General features: G+C 42.9%; 1 protein-coding gene across 2 annotated transcripts in view; it reads left to right on the top strand.

The window, feature by feature from the left end:
- SH3GL2 (SH3 domain containing GRB2 like 2, endophilin A1) overlaps nucleotides 1–17,390 on the top strand; it is a 182,230-nt gene that overhangs the window by 116,180 nt on the left and 48,660 nt on the right. Inside the window, exon 1 of one of the 2 annotated variants that reach the window (XM_059656586.1) lies at nucleotides 2,808–2,875. The exons of the other annotated variant lie outside the window; for it this stretch is intronic. The gene's annotated coding sequence lies outside the window, so the exon portion shown is untranslated. Of the gene's footprint in view, nucleotides 1–2,807; nucleotides 2,876–17,390 lie in introns of those variants that run through there. 2 annotated transcript variants of the gene reach the window in all.

Here is a 17,390-nt window from a genome sequence, read left to right as displayed (position 1 = left end):
GATCAGGGGGTTGAGGTGCCTTCCCCTGTCATGAACAGAGCAGGGCGGATAGGGAGGTTGTGGCCCTGCCCCCTGTCACACACAGAGCCGCAGGGCGACCAGGGGGTTTGGGCGCTGCCCCCTGTCATGCTGATCCCGGTGCCGGGAGGCCTCGCGGCTCCACTGATCCCAGTGCTGGGAGGCATATTACCCTTTTACTATATAGAATAGAGGCCTGGTGCATGGGTGGGGGGCAAGCTGGTTTGCCCTGAAGGGTTTCCTGGATCAGGGTGGGGGTACCCACTGGGGTGCCTGGCCAGCCTGGGTGAGGGGATGATGGCTGTTTGCAGCTGTTCACACCCCCTTCAGGGTGGGGGTCCCCACTGGGGTGCCTGGCCAGTCTGGGTGAGTGGCTGAGGGCTGTTTTCAGGCTGGCGGGTGTCTGAAGCTCCCAACTGCTCCTTTTTATCTTTTTTTTTTTTTATTCTGGGCCAGCTTTAGCTCTGGCTCCAGCTCTGAGGCCTCTGCTGCTGAAAGCAGGTATCTGGTTTGTTTGGGTTCTATAAGTGAAACACTGTATCAACTCCAGCTCTGAGATCCTGGCTGGCTGAAAGCAGGTTTCTGGGGTTTTGTTTAGCTTCTATATTTGTAACAATGTTTCAAACTGCAAGCTCAGAGGCCGGCAAGGCAGGTGGGGAACGTTGGAGTCCTCCGTCACTGAAGCAAGCAAGCCTCATGTTCGCTTCAAGCTGCCTGGTTGCTGGCCGCCATCTTGGCTGGCAGTTAATTTGCATATTGCCCTGATTAGCCAATGGGAAGGGTAGCGGATGTACAGCTAATTACCATGTTTCTTTTTTATTAGATAGGATTCTATCATCTGTGTCAGTTTTGGGTTGTATTTATTTGGTTGTTTTCCTCATTATGATTTTTTTTTCTTTTTACTTCTATACATGTTTGGTAATCTTTGGTTGTGTGATATGAATTTTACCTTATTGCGTATTTTTATATTCCTATGAAAATTCTTGAACTTTGTTCTTAGATACAGCTAAATTACTTGGAAACAGCTTTATTCTTTTGGGTCTGGTTTATGAGATTTTCTGGGGAGGACCAGGGCAATGTTTACTCTGTAGCTAAAGCAACTGACTTGGCACCACTGAGGCACAAGCTCTCTTGAGTTCTCTACTCAATGCTTGGTCAGTTACGGCTTCCTAGTATGTCTGGTGGGAATATAGGCACTGTTCCTAGCCTATGTGAGTGCTGGGCACTGGTCCCTCGAATCTTGGGTGGTTCTTTCTGCAGTTTTGATTGGTTTCTTCACATGCCTCTGCTGATCAGTTCTCCACTCAATAGTCAAGGGGACTGTCTACGGACCTGCCCAGTTCCCTCTGTGACCATGTGTAGCTCGCTCCACTCTCAAACTTGGCCTTACAAGTGCCAGCTGCCTTGCTGTCCTCAGATTCTGATCTCTGAGGCTTCACCCTGGTTTGCATTGTGGGCTGGAGAACCTCTCAAAATTGGGACAGTTGTGGGTCTCATCGCATTTGTTTTCTGCCAGTCAGGGATCACTGCCCTTCATTTCCTGATGCCCAGTCTTGAAAATTGTTGTTTCTTGCACACACACAAACACACGCATGCTCACACACACACACACACACACTCATGTATACATATGCGTCATATGGTTGGCTGGTTTCAGGCAGGAGGAGAAGTCAGTCCTTCTTACTCCATCTTGCCCTGGAACTGAAGCCTGATGGCATGCTTTTTGAATTGTCAGAACCTGTTAGTTCAATGTCTTTCAAAGGCATCCATGTTGTCTGGTGGGAATGGTGATATAAGGCTGAGTCGCATCCTCTCTCTACCAGTTACCAGCCGTGTAAGCCATCTCAAGGGACAGACTCGTGGAGTCTTCTGCTGGGTGAAACTATATAGGTTATGTGGTCCGTTCTCCAACGGATGGCCAAAACTCTCTCTGCATCGCTTTTCCCAGACTTTCACACATTGGGCAAATTTCCTTTTTAAAGAACACATTTCCCATTCTAGATGTTTCTCATGGTTTGAAGCTTTTTTCTTACATGAGCTAAAATCTGTCTTTCTCTGACTTCCATCTAAATTTGTCTAGTGAGGTCACGTGAAGGCAGTCTAATCCCTTTTCCATATTTGAGAGCTGCTTGCTTCCATCCTTCCCAGGATAAGCATCTCCTCATCTCTCTGCGCCTCAGTTGTCTCGTTCGTAGGATGTGGCCTTTCTGGAAAAGCTCCCTGTGCCTGTGCGTGCCTTCTTGAATGCCAGATGCAGAAGAGAAAATGCTGTCTCTGCTGCCCAGAAACTCACTGGGGAAGAGATTCAACTGATGCAGTGGGAAAGTAAAAATGCCACATTATAAAAGTGTGCCAAGTGAGCTGGCCCTTCAAAGGCCTTTAGAGAAGATCAAATTAATCAAGGCCTCCAAAGTGACTCTTATGCACTGAAAAGGACTGTTAATAAGTGTGTTTGGTAGGATGATGAGCAGTAGTCAAAGATGTATCAACAGCTGACCTGTCCTCATTCATTTTCCTGAGGCCCGTTTTGCCTCAGACCTTTTCCGTTTCAGGTTCTGAGTGACAGACACCTTTGGGTTCCACACAGCGAATGAGTTTTGATAAGTGATGGTGCTTGCAGGAGGCTGGAAGCATACCAATAAGTAACTTTTTTCTCCTGCAGATTATTTGGACTCGGCTCTTATAAAGACACCTTGAGCTTTTATGTGAACACCTTGTAAGCGAGGTGTACTGTAAAGCCCTACTGATGCCTTTTTGTTTAACACTTTAAAACTCCAGATCGCAATGACAGTACTTCAGCATTTACCGTACAGGGAGCCAGGAAACACCTTTCAGAAGAAAGCGGTGCAGAACCCAGGTATCGTGATTCCGTAGCCCTAGGTCACGCTGTATCCCCAACACACACAGGTGTTAGGGCTTCTTATCGTAATTTTTCAAGCATCTCGTTACCTTGCCGAGATTGTAATACGTGACATTAAGAGAGAGAACTATATAGAGACATGGCATGCTGCTGTAGTCATCATTTGGGAGAGCATAAAATATGGCAGCATTTCTTAGACTAGAGGAGTGTGTTACAAATGCAGATTTTTCAGGTCCTACCCCCAAAGATTGTGATTTAGCCATTCCGTGGGTACTGGGGGCAGGAGAGCTGCTGTGTACTTGAAATTCATTTCTGGATAATCCTAGCACAGGTGGGTCCATCCTACTTTGAGAAACATTGGTGGGGAGATTAACCAACGTATTTCTATGCATAAGCCACCGACACAGACAATAGTGTGGTGAAGACCTGGGGTGGAGGCAGAGGGCAGGCCAGAAGGGGTCAATAGGGGGAAAAGGAGTACATCTGTATAACTTTCAACAATAAAGATACATTTTTTTTAAAAGAAAAATTTTGGGGGAGTGATACTGTGATGCTGAGGGTAGAAAATCTTGCCCTGCCTCTGACCCTGTTTTTGTTCTTGCCTCCACCAACTTCTGAGTCTACTTTATTAAAAAAAAAAAAAATCAGGAATTCATATCGTGAGGTATCAAAAAAGTGAGTTAGACAAGACTCTTCAGTCTAGCCTTAAGATACCCGTATGTCCTGGTTTAGTCAGAGTTGTGTATCTGGATCATACAATCTACCTGTTCTTCAGGGGTGTTGGGAAAATGAATGGAAAATCAAGTGCCCGCCCAGTCTCAGAACAAGTGTGACTCCCCCCTGCCTTATCATTAAATGTGCTGAATGTGGTTTACTTTCCAAAGTGGCCAGGCTAACTAAGATTCTAAACTAGAACTTCAAGCATTGTACATGTGAGTTAACTATTTCTAGACTGTAAGAACTGTTTCCAGGCCTATTTCCAATCGCTGTTTTCATGATCTACCAAATTGAGGGCAAATTATTAATATGAAAAAAGAACAAGATCTTACCTAAAATATGAAGTTAAGCTTTTGGAGTCACACACACGTGTTTCTGAGTGCATTTGAAAGTTTTAGTGCCTTGTACTTACCAATATTTAAAGTATAGTACTCTGAGAAGAATCTTTTCTATATTTTTTGTTCCACCTGTATATAATAAACTGTAAATCTTAAATATTTTTATAGGCAGAATTTTTTTTATTTCTCTTAGTTATTTATAAAAACTTCCATATATTTTAATATGTAGAGTATACTATTTGTAAAGTTGTAGTTGTCCAAAACAAACCAAATTATCATTGACAAGTAGATATGTAGTTTATCAATAGAAGGAAAAGTGTTTTAATTTATTCTGCTTGGATCTAAAATTATAATTTTAGTAGCATCTATTCTTACAAAGAAATTTAGCTTGTTACCAAGACATGATGCAGCAAGGAGATTAACCTGATAATGAATTAACTACACAATCTTCTGCCTTTTTGTACCGGAGAGAGGACAAAAGAAACAAGCAGTTGACTTTCTAGCATTCTTTTGACACTTTACATGAAATGACAGAAAAGGAAATGTGAGAAGTAAAAACAAAGGACTTAATACTCAATTTTCTAAATTTAACTTTATGAAAGCCCAATAGTCTTGGGGATTTACAATGTATGGCTATCTAAACTGGTCGTTCTTGCCCTAGCCGGCTTGGCTCAGTGGATAGAGCGTCAGCCTGCAGACTGAAGGGTCCCAGGTTCGATTCCGGCGGAGGGCACATGCCTGGGTTGCGGGCTCGTTCCGCAGTAGTGGGTGTGCAGGAGGCAGCCAGTCAATGATTCTCTCTCATCATTGATGTTTCTATCTGTCTCTCCTTCTCCCTTCCTCTCTGAAATCAATAAAGAAATATATATATTTTTAAACTGGTCATTCTTAATTTATGAGCCATGGTGTCCATTTGTACCATGACCCCTTCATAGGTGAAGCCGCCAAAATGTGATCACTGTACACAATGTTTGCTACGATAATCGCTCCATTGTCTTCTAGAAGAAACATTTGATGAGACTGAGTGGCTATGTGTTGTTGAGCAGGGTCCAACTGTGGCAAATGAGAGGTGGGAAGCTTTTTTGGAAGATCAGACTGGTAACGAACCGAGATCTGTAGAGGTTTGTCTCTCAGGCTCCATGAGTTCTCCAGCTCTTCTCTTGCGCGCTAACTTGCTTGGGTTCGGCACCTCCGCCCAGCGGCCTGAGATGGGTGGTTTGGATCCACTGACTCCAGGACTTCAGGTTTTGGCTTTTGCTCCTAGATCCAGACTCACCCCACCCTTTATCAGACTTAGAAAATTAGCATTAAAACGGCCACCTCCCGTGGTTTCCCTGGAACGTCACTATTTCAGGGTTCCTTTTAGGGTTACAAAAGTAATATACATTCATTATGAAAAGCATCAACAAACAAAAGAAGAAAAACTTAAACAATCTATAATTCTCTCACCAAAAATAGTTTTGATATTTTGAGGACGTAATCTCCTCTAGTCCTTTTCTACATGTTTCTTTTTAAGAGATAGGAGTAGGCTGTTTTAAGTCTGACTCATTTTCTTTTAAGTCTGACTCATATTCTCATGAATGTCTTTTCCATCACTTTTAATGGTTGCTGTGCGCTCCACTAAGTGAAAGTATCATATTTCACTTAACTAGTCTGTTGATTGTTTCTTAGTTCCTTAGGAAAGTTTCTCTTAAATTTCTGAGTATCATTCTAGCTGAAGTACAGAAAAAAAGGTATATTTTCATGTGTGGTCACACATGTGTTTACTTATACACTGTGTCTCGGTGTGTCATTGTGGCTTTGACTATTAATTGGAAAAGTAGGGCAGGGAAATAGGGGCAGCTGTACAGAGAACCCCGTAGTGGTGTCAGTGGCAATGCTCCTGCCTCCTGCCTGTGATCCCAGATAATTTCTTGCCAGGGAGATAATGAACTGAATTAGAGCCAGACGCTCTTCCCTCTGCCTGTCTGCATTGCTAATAGAATAATATGACGATTACAGTACTAATGTAAAATATGTTATAATCAAATAATATCACTGCAATTATAGACAGCATTTAAAGCACTCACGGAGGGCCAGGTACAATTTGAAGCAGCTTCACACACAGTAGCTTCATCTTTATTTGTTAATCTTTATAACCACTTAATGGAAAGCATGTACCCTGGAGCACAGCAACATAAAGGATATTCCAAATGTCTGAACCATTATTCAAACTTATCCTGGGAATAGACAAAGCAAATGTTCATCTACTTTAAAAGTGTGCAATGTGAAAACTGAGGGTCTCTTGAGTAGGGGTGGTGAACAGCACTCCAGAAGTTAGCAGGCCTTTCGGCATTGGTGCATCTCTGATGCACTAATTGCTGCTGCACGGTGCCCATCCAGGGAGAAAAGCAGTAGAGGCAGCAAGCAGAAAAAGTACTGGAAAACATAAACACTTCCTTAGTGGTTATTTTTAAATGCTCTGCTTAAGATGAACCAGATGTTCTGACCCTTTCAAAAGGGAAAAAACAAAACAAAACAAAACAAAACAAAACAAAACAAAGGTCTTATGAACTGATGGTCTGTGTGGGGTCCTTAGTCACACTCCTACCCCTGGTCAAATAGAATGTAGCCTGAGGTGCATGTAGAATGTGCCTCCTCATAGCTAAGGGCTCACACTTCCATGTGCCCTTGGAAGTGCAATCTGTGGGCTACTTTCGGATGAGGAATCTGAGGGTGCCGCGAAGTGCAACACCTGCCCAACATGGCATAGCTGGCAAGTGGGAGACTTGGAACCCAGGAAGGTGGCTTTTCAGGCGTCCTTTCTTTAAGGTAACCTCTGACCTGACCTGTGCCTGCCAAGAGAAGGCAAAGGTGATTATGAAAATCTGTTATTTAGTGAGCTTTCTTCGTCTCCACTTTTGAACAAATGACAGTTGCCCCTCCATATTGTAGCAACTGATAGGCCTCACAGGTCTGTGGCTGTTAGCCTCTCTACGCTGAACACGAGCTTGTTGAATATATTTAATATCCATTATTTCTCTATGCCATCATCACCATTCATTTCCTTTTGGAAATATTCTTTTTGTCTTGTTTTATATTTGTAATTTAACTATTTTGCTTTTGAGTGGGCAGTAAAATGTTAGTTTGCAAAAATTCCTTCTATTACCGAATGGCTCATCAGGATTACACACCTCTGGGTCACTTCCCTTCACTGTCTGATAGGGCCGCTACCATCACCACTTACTTTCTTTGTAAATTAGCCATTTTCTTCTGTAGTAATTTGTGTCCATATCTGACTATAGTCTCCCAGTAGGAAGTGGTAGATGTAGGTGAGAGATGCGCATCTAGGGCACTGAATGTAATTAGCAGGTCCTCTGAGTTAGCTCATCATCTCAGCTCCCTGGTGCCCCATCCATCCCCCTTTCTCTCTCAGATGTCTTTTATCTAAATCACTGGTACCTGGTTAGTAAATTTGCTTCTGTTGTACAAGATCAACAGTACTGTACAGTAAAAGCATATTTAAAATACACAGGGGAAAAAATTCCAACCTTTTCTGAGAGCCAGAGAAAGCTTTTTGTATAAATAAATGGTCTCTGTGGATTTCATTTGCATTATTTCTATGCCGAAGTTTTCATAATTTACCTTCAAATTCTCACCTCATATACTTATCTCTTTTGTAGCACTAATCATCAGGGTTCAGGAAGCCTTCTATCATTTCAGCCAAATGTGCTCACTATTTTTACGGGCTTTGAAATCTTACATCTTCAATTAAAAATATGAATGGGTAAATTCTCTGGTTGCCTTATGGAATTAATCTCACATTACTTTGCCTTCCATGCCACCCACATGCTACACACTTACAAGCTCTGAATAATGATGTAGTAACTCCTTTCTGAGAACTAGCCAATGATTCTAAACATTTTTCATACATCACCTTAAATGCAGGGTGGCTTCCTGGCAGGTCTGGTTGAGAAATGTATCTGTTAACTTCTCATGAACTTCCACGCCACATGCATGAGAGATTGTCTCTGTTTAACTTTAATGAAAAGGCAGGTTTTAGGTGGAATTTTTTAACAACGGAAACTTGTATTTTCCTTCATATTTTCTCTCAGCATGACTTTGCTGAGGCAATTCTTCTCCATTCTTCCTCTGTTTGCCTTAGGATTCTTATTGCCTATAAGGACTTTTCTCAAACACTTTTTCTGGATTTTCTCCTCCCCAGTCGAAATTTACTTGTCTTTTCCTCATTTTTCTTTCAACAGTCTGGCCTCTGTTGTTTTTGATGAGAAGTTAGCTGTACCACAATGGACCAAGGTATTTTTCTATTACCGATCTTAACAATTTCTCTTTGGCTTGCAACCTTTTGATGATTCTCAGTGTGAATTTATCCTACTTGGAGTTTATCGAGCTTCTTAAAAGTGTAGATTAGTGAGTGCTCTTCATCAAATTTGGGAAGTTTTCAGCCATTATTTCTTTGAATATATTTCTGTTCCTTTCTCCTCTCCTTTTGGTACTTTCATGATGTGTGTGTTGGACATAATGCTATCCTACCTTTCTGGGGCTCTGTTATTATTTTCTTTCTGTTCTTTGCATTGCATAGTCTCTGTTCATCCATTATCAAGGTTGCTGATTCTTCCTTTTACCAGTTCAAATCTACTGCTGAGCCACTCTAGTGAAGTCTTCATTGTAGTTACTGTTGTTTCTAACCCCAGAATTTCCATGTGGTTGTAATTTGTCTTTTTATTGATAATTCTCTATTTGATGGGACATTGTCATCACACCTTCCTTTACTTCAGTTCTTTGAGCATATTTATAATGGCTGCTCTCAAGTCTTTGTCTTTGAAATCTAACTTCTGGGCACCTGTGAGTTTCTGTTGCCTGTTTTTTTGGGCGTGGGGGTGGGTGGGAGAGAGGTTATACTTTTTTGGTTTCTGGCTTTTCTTTTGTTTTCTGCCTGCCTCATGAATTTTTTTGAAAAATGCACATTTTGGGTAAAATATTGCAGCACCTCTGAATGCTGACCCCTCTGTCCTCTTTTTGGAGGAAGTTCCTTGAAGTTGTTGTGTGTTTGGTCACTTGTTTACCCCTTTGTGACTTGGCCGGACTAATCCTGTGAAGTCTGTTTTATCTACATTATGTACTTTATGACTTCCTTACTCAGGTTTTTATTTTTTTTCTCCTTGTTTGTATGTTGTAGACTGGCTTCCTAGGGTTTCCCCTGGGTCTGCATACACCATTTATTGATCGAAGTTTGTGCTTCAGCCACCTTTACCAGGTGGATGTGTGTGCTCTCACGCTCAGGGCGTTTGTGCCTCCCTCCCCTCCCCCTCCCATGTAGCTGGGTGCTCCTTTCTCCTGTCTCTCCAGAGAGGGTGCGGTACTGGCTATGCACACGGCCTTCCGGACCACGAGGCATGAACCTGATTTTGTTTGTAAGCCTGACTTCCTGACTTCCGCCTTGGTTAAAGCAGCTTATTGTTTAGCCAGTCTTTGATCAAAGGTGTGCTTAAGCCCTTGGAGTCAGTAAGGCTTCCTTGTTCTGCTGATGAATCGGGTCGGACTTGGGGAATATTTTCATGTCCGCCTGTGTCTGCTTATTCCTGAGTGGGTGCAGCCGAGGGTGTGTTCTCAACCTTCTGGACCCTTGGGGCTGAGTGTGCTCCTAGGAGGACTTTTCTTGGATGTCTCTCTGTTAAATGTATGGCTGGTCCATCATTTCTCTTTTTGCTACTGTCATGAAGCTACCAGCCCCCACGTAGCTAATTGCTTGCTGCCACCAAAATCCCCATTGTTTTGGACAATGCCCTTAGGCATGAACTTCTCCCCACTCCAGCGCTTCTCAACCTGTGGGTCGCCACCCCTTTGGGGGTCGAACGACCCTTTCACAGGGGTCGCCTAAGACCATCGGAAAACACATATATAATTACATATTGTTTTTGTGATTAATCACTATGCTTTAATTGTGTTCAATTTGTAACAATGAAAATACATCCTGCATATCAGATATTTACATGACGATTCATAACAGTAGCAAAATTACAGTTATGAAGTAGCAACGAAAATAATTTTATGGTTGGGGGTCGCCACAACATGAGGGACTGTATTAAAGGGTCGCGGCATTAGGAAGGTTGAGAACCACTGCCCTACTCTATCCCAAACACAGTCAGTCTCCTGGTAGAGCTCTGGCATTAGGACCTGCCTCTTCTTGTGGGCAAATCCTCTCAGCCATTGCACTGAAACTGTGCCCCTGCGGTCTGCTTTGGGGAACTCCAAACTAAGACAGGCACATGGACGTCAAAGAACAAAACGGCCGTTGGCAGGAAGAGTGGGGCGTGGGGGAGGGCAAGGAGCATAAAAGGAACCTGGATTATATTTTTACATTTTATGTATTTAAAAGTTGCCATACCAAGTATTGCAGAACGTCAGCTTTTTAGAAGCTGAGAGGTGCTTAGGTGGGTGCCCGCCTCTCGCAGTGTGAATTAATGTGCCGGATTTCTGTGGGACGCTAGTCTTGCTCTTTGACTTCTCATGTTTCTCCTGGAACCTGTTTCCTGTGGTGCTTAAACCCAGGTTCTTCTTGGCATGTTCATCATCTCAGTGTGAGTAAACTAATTCTTCATAAGCATAAAGAAAGGTGCCTGTATCCAGCCGGTCCAGGAGAAGATGCACCACAGTCATTAAATTGCAAGAGACTTTCCCTCCATTTTTTTTCTTTTTTTTTTTTTGTACTTCACAGTATAACTTTCTCTTCCAACAGTAGCGTGGTACCTAAAATCATCTGCTTTACTACAGATATTCTCCCGAGCTTTAAATGACAGGTTCTTGCCCTAACCAGTTTGGCTCAGTGGATAGAGCGTCGGCCTGCGGACTGAAGGGTCCCAGGCTCAATTCCGGTCGAGGGCATGTACCTGGGTTGCGGGCACATCCCCAGTAGGAGGTGTGCAGGAGGCAGCTGATCGATGTTTCTCTCTCATCGATGTTTCTAACTCTCTATCCCTCTCCCTTCCTCTCTCTATAAAATCAATAAAATATATTTTTTAAAAAGAATTATTTAAATAAAAAATAAAAATAAATAAAATATAAATGTATTTTTAAATAAATAAATAATAAATAAATAAATAAATAAATAAATAAATGAAAGTTTCTTAGAGGGAAGGCAGGAATGGAGAAGGAGGGGAGTGTGGGGGGAGATTAACCAAAGAACTTATATGCATATATGCATAACCCATGGGCACAGACAAGAATGTTGTGAAGGCCTGGAGGTAAGGGGGCGGCTAGAAGGTGTCCATGGGGAAAACAGGTCACATCTATATCTTTCAGCAAGAAGGAGAAATTTGAAAAAATAAATGACAGGTTCAGCATACTCTTAAGGTAGGAAATGTTATGTAAGAGTAGATGGTAGTTCACTCAATAGAAACACAGTTTGCAGGAAACCATAAAATAATTTCATTGGGAAAATTTCTTTTAGGTTCCAGAAAATTAAGCCCCACTGTGAGTTTTCGTGTGCTGTGTAAGGAAGGGGGTCAAAACCAAAGCAAACGGACAGCAGCAATAATGACAATACTTTGTGTTCTCTAGGCCTACCTGGAGAGCAGGGTGCTTCTGTTAGCAGATTTGGGCCTTGGTGCGTGCGGGCTTCTTCCAGAGGAGCCGTATGTTCTCTGGCGCGTGCCAGGTTTGTGACGATCCTGGCTCCTTGGTCCTGCAAAGGAAAGCGAAACGTGTAGCCCTTACCGCAGGCATGAAACCCTTCCCGAGACAGCATCTCTTGGTGACGCCAAGCTCTCATTTGGCTGAGTGGCTTTGCACTAAGAATATCGAGCATGATATTTTAAAATTGTAAATCCTTGCATGTGTCACCTTCAAGGCTCTTAGTTAGACGGCCTTCATTTAATCCAAAAGGGCCTGCAGGGTCTGGCTCCTGCTGGCGTCTTCAGCTTCATCTTGGGTGCTTTCTCCTCTTTTCTAGTCTTGATTCACCTGGCCTCTTGGGGGAGCCATGCTTACCCCATATATTCAAGGGCTTTGCCTGTCCTTCTCCCGGTGTCTGCAGTGCCTGCCACATAGAAGGTATTTAATAAGTATTTTCCAAATGAATGAGTGACAGAGATCAGAAGGTGGCTAGGCTCTAACATGGTGGTGGTGATGGTGATAGAAAACAAGCATATGCAAAATGTACCACCTTTGTCTCATCACTGGTGTTTTAAATGGGTGTTGAATAGACCAACTCTTACTTTCACCCTATTCTTTCCAGCTTCTTTAAAATCACATTCTTATCAACAGTCATGACCTTAATTTTAAAAACCTGTTTAAGATACTGCTGCAGCCCTGGCTGGTAGCTCAGTACTTTGGAGTGTTGTCCCATATAACACCAAAAAGTTATGGGTTCGATTCCTGGTCAGGGCACATACCTAGGTTGTGGGTTTGATCCCCAGTCTGGGTGCATACTGGAGGCAACTGATCGATGTTTCTCTTCCACACCAGTGTCTGTCTGTTTGTCTCTCTCTCTCTCTCTCTCTCTCTCTCTCTCTCTCTCTCCCTCTCTCTCTAAAAAAAATAAAAACATATCCTCTGGTGAAGATTAAAACAAAACAAAACAAAACAAAGGTATCATTGCAGAAAGTGCCCAGAGATGCGGTTAATTTCCCTGTTTTCTATATCTGCCTTTTGTCTTCAAGTTTTGCCACTGGCAGAGGAGTATTTTCTGAGAAAAAAGAAAGAGCAAATGCTGTGATGGTTCAGGGTAATGAAATCAAGCAGAATTGAATAGAAAAGAGAAGTGAAAGGTAAAAGATGAACAAACCAAATTGGTGCAGAGGTTGTTGTGCAGCTCCTCGGCCTTCTCATCCGCTTACGCATTGAGCGAGGCACCGGGAGATAGAGAAGAACAAGATCAAAACCACTGCCTTGCAGGGAATTTAGGAAGTTGGAGAGACATTCAAATGGATGATGGTAGCACCAAATACAATCTAACAAGTGCTGAATAGAGTTAGGCCCAGGAGCTGTGGGAGCACGGAGGGGTTTGGCTATCTTCACAGAAGATGGTACAATTGACTGAGAGAAACTAGGATTCAGTCGACACACTGAATAGTAGACATAGCGGCAAAGGAAGGAAGTAATGGATTTGTTATTGAAGCCAGTAAAGCCTAATGGATTTTAATCAGCTCTTGGTATTTACCAAAAACATGTTTAGCAACAGTTCTTAGCAATGTAAACAGTTATACAAAGTAAGTTTAAAATTCTAAAGAATTTGTGTACATTGAAGTACCCCTAGTGCTGCTGGTTGATATCTGTTGATCACAGCCAGCCCAAGTAGACCCTTTCCTTGGGAAAAGGGAGATATATTGAGTATGAGAATTAGGGGTCCTGGGTTTCCATCCTGTCTCTGGTACCACCGGGCTGTATGACCATCACCTGTGTTCATCTTGCCCCACTTCCTCAGTGGTTCCCATCACTGCTCCTCTCCCCACTCCCCAGCATACACAGGTACCCATGGGATAGTGTGTTCTCATCAAGAATACAAATTTTACTCTTGTAGTAATTCTCTTCTGATGGGTGACCAGATTTCCTCTTTCTTACAATCTCCACCCAAAATCTGAGTTGGAAGCCCTCATTTTTCAGAAAAAAGAAATAAAAAGAAATCTACTCTGCATAGGCTCATGAATGTTTTTTCTCTCTTTTTTTTTCTTAATCCTCACCTGAAGATATTTTCTCAATTGATTTTTTTTTTTTTTTAGAGAGTGGAAGGGATGGAGAAATGGGGGAGAGAGAAAGATAAAGAGAGCGAGAGAAACACATCAATTAGTTGACTCCCACATGCACCCAACTGGGCCCAGGAATGAACCTACAACTCTGACCAGAAATCAAATCCAAGACCCTTCCATACGCAGGCAGACACTGTCACCACTGAAACACATTATCCAGGTCTGTTTTCCCTTTCTTCACACATTTTCTTGCTTACTGTTTGCTAACCCAGTGAACTAATACACCACAGAATTCTAACAACATGAGTTGATTTGATAGGAAAACTTAAGAGGTCACTTCAGAAAAATGCCTAGCATTGCTTTTTGAAATGTAAATTTTGAATTTATCTTTAAGGAGTAACAGTGCCCACAGGTACGTTATTTTGCTCTTAAATAGCCTCATCTGGAATGTTGTCTCATATGTTAATGGACCTCAAATCTTTAATCAGCCTGGACTTTAGAACGTGTGTTTCTTCCTTCTACTACAAGTAAGTCCTGGTTAGAAGCAATCTGGAAGCCTCCACCTTATAGTCACCATGTCCATGGATTTCCATGTCACTTTGTTACTCTCAAGTAACAGGGTCGTGTGGTAGTGCTTGTGGGGTAATGACTAACGTTGTGTTGGTGAAGTACTTTACAGGTGACAAAGCACCTACTCAGTTATCTAACATAATAACGTAATCTTCACAACTTCCCTGTGAGGTAGCTTTTAATTATCAACCTCTTAAGCCAGGAAACTTAAGAGGTAAATTTATGTGCCCCAGGTTACCCAACCTAGAAAATAGCACAAAAGGTCCATAAACTTATGAATGGATAAACAAGATATACTCTACCCATACAATGAAATGTCACTCATCTGAAAAAAGAAATGAAGTACCAATAAGTGCTGCAACATAAATGAACCTTGAAAATATTATGCTACGTGAAAGGGGCCAGACACAAAAGAGCACATGATTATAAGACTTATCTTATAGGTAAGGTCCCAAATAGATAAATCCAGAGATAGAGAAAGGAGACTAGTTGTTGTCAGGGGGTGGAGCATTGAATGGAGTTGGCGGAGGGCACTGGTAATGTGCACAGTGCCTTTGTGGTATGAGGAAACTGTTTAAAACTTACATTATGGTTATGATCACACAACTCTGTAAATGCATTAAAATTATTGAATTGTATACTTTAAATGAGTGAACTTTGTGGCATGATAATTATATCTCAATAAAGTTGTTAAAAGTATTAATTCATTCTTCTCTTCTCTATACCCCAGAGCTTGAGGGCAAGTGATTTCAAAACAGGTGTCACTAGGCTCCCTTCTTGGTACATACTTGGCTCCACTTTCCTGCTGTCATAAGATATCCCCCTCTTCTTTTTTTAAAAAATATATCTTTATTGATTTCAGAGAGGAAGGGAGAGGGAGCGAGAGAGAGAAACATCAATGATGAGAGAGAATCATTGATTGGCTGACTCCTGCACGTCCCCTACTAGGGATCAAGCCCAAAACCTGGGCATGTGCCCTTGACCAGAATCAAACCTGGGACCCTTCAGTCCGCAGGCTGACACTCTATCTGCTGAGGCAAACCAGCTAGGGCCCCCTCTTCTCTTTTTAAATATATTTTTATTGATTTCAGAGAGGAAGAGAGAGAGAGATGGAAACATCAATGATCAGAAAGAATCATTGGCCCTAACTGGTTTGGCCTAGCGGATAGAGCATTGGCCTGTGGACTGAGGGTCCCGGGTTTGATTCCGGTCAGGGGCATGTGCCTTGGTTGCGGGCACATCCCAGGTGGGGGGTGTGCAGGAGGCGGCTGATCGATGTTTCTCTCTCATCCATGTTTCTAACTCTCTATTCCTCTCCCTTCCTCTCTGTGAAAAATCAATAAAATATATGTTTTTAAAAAAGAAGGAAAGAATCATTGATCAGCTGCTTCCTACATGCCCCACCCTGGGGATGGAGCCCACAACCTGGGCATGTGCCCTGACCAGGAATTGAATTGTGACCTCCTGATTCATAGGTCTATGCTCAACCACTGAGCAATGCTGGCAGCCCCCACCTTCTTCTTAAAAGTCTCTCCTGTAAGCACTCCTCCATTCCTTCCTCTCTTGTCTAACTTAAACAAACAAGAGGACAGCCTCTTAGAGTCCCTGTATTCACCACCTCCTACTCATGAGCAGCACATTAGCAAGCCTGTGTAGAACTTAAAGGAGAATATTCTTTCCTGTGTCCTTTCCATATCTTATATTTTGGCAGAGTTCCATTAGAGTTTTGCAAGCAGTTAAGTCAGTCAAGAGCAAGTCTCCCACATGGTGGAGAAGCACTAGACAGAAACTTGAAGGCAAAGGAAGCCAGTTTGGCATGATGAATCATATTCAGAGCCTGTCCCCAATTAGTGCACAACTTTGAGCAATGCAAACCTGCAGAAAAGCCAAAACTGTACCTGTTGTTTGTCAAATGCTCCGTATATCTGCATAGGAGTGGGAAACAGAACTCTTGCTACAGAGTTGATTGAGGCAGTAGGAAATGGGATGGTACAGGCAGTGGCTTCCTTGCACACCCTGACAGCATTCTGGGAAGGAAGGAAGCAAGTCAGCTCTTCCTTGGTGTGGGCTGCAGTGACCTTCCTGGAATACACGCTCCAGCTATTGCAGCAGCCTTTCCTGTTACAAACATCCTGCGGGCAGAGAGGTCCTAACGGCTGAGGACCAGATTGTGAGTGAAAAAGCAAAGGAGGACTTTGTCGGATGGGTCAGGGCTGGGGTGGGGGGGTGCCTTCACCTTTTCTCCTTCTCTGACTTCAGCATGAGCCTGCAAGCTGTGCGGCTCCAGGGGGAATCGGCCACAGAGCAGGCAGCAGACCTCCCAGCTTAGGGTGGAAGCAGAACGGTGCACCTGTCTGTGCTCAGCCTTCTTTGCAGTGATGGGCTGCTTAGCATTCAGAAAATTCTGCCTAGGGTTATAAATGGAATATATATATATTTGCTGTCACTAAGGTTCTTTTAAAGTTTTGGGTTAGGGTGATGAAATTTCTTAGATATGCATTATCAAACTTGATATCTCAGACAGGGATTCATCTTTCTGAGCTTATTCTTTGTGCTTAATTCCTTTGTCAGTGGGTCGATGTTTTTTGCGTGTGTGTGTGTGTGTGTGTGTGTGTGTGTGGTGGTGGTGGTGGTGGTGGAGGATCTGGGCTTCTTCATTGAATGCCATCACCTAACACACACACACACACACACACACACACACACACACACACACACACCTCAGCTGAAAGCTGAAGGACCTGCCTTGAACGGAAGGAGGGGGCTGTCCAAGCATTAGTGATGGAAGTGGAGCGTATTGTGCTCTGCCTGCCTGCGGCTGGCGCCCAGCAGCTCTCATTTACTCTGCTTCTTATGGGTATTTCATACAGTCACAAATGGTCTTTCTGCAGCAGAAAGTGAACTGGAAGAAATACTATGTACAAAAAAATATGAGGATGAAGTGTCTGTTGCTGGATTCTTAGTATTCTTTAGCTCACTTGTACTTTGCCTTTGAGACCATCATACTAACCGACATCACAAATACACACAGCAGTTTGCTTGGTCCCAGAGCAGCCAGACACTTGGAATGATTGTTCTAATTACCACCCACTGCCACCTCCTTGTTCCTCCTCTGGGCTTGCTTACACTTGTTTGAGAAACTACTTCCTTGGTTTTTCCGATCCGTCTCTGTCTCTCTCTCTCCCTTTTTTAATATGTTTT

This window comes from Myotis daubentonii, chromosome 11, assembly GCF_963259705.1.
Source record: "Myotis daubentonii chromosome 11, mMyoDau2.1, whole genome shotgun sequence".
NCBI classification, from domain to species: domain Eukaryota; kingdom Metazoa; phylum Chordata; class Mammalia; order Chiroptera; family Vespertilionidae; genus Myotis; species Myotis daubentonii.
The sequence above is the reverse complement of the archived record's forward strand: the minus strand, read 5'-3'. Positions and strand labels throughout refer to the sequence as shown.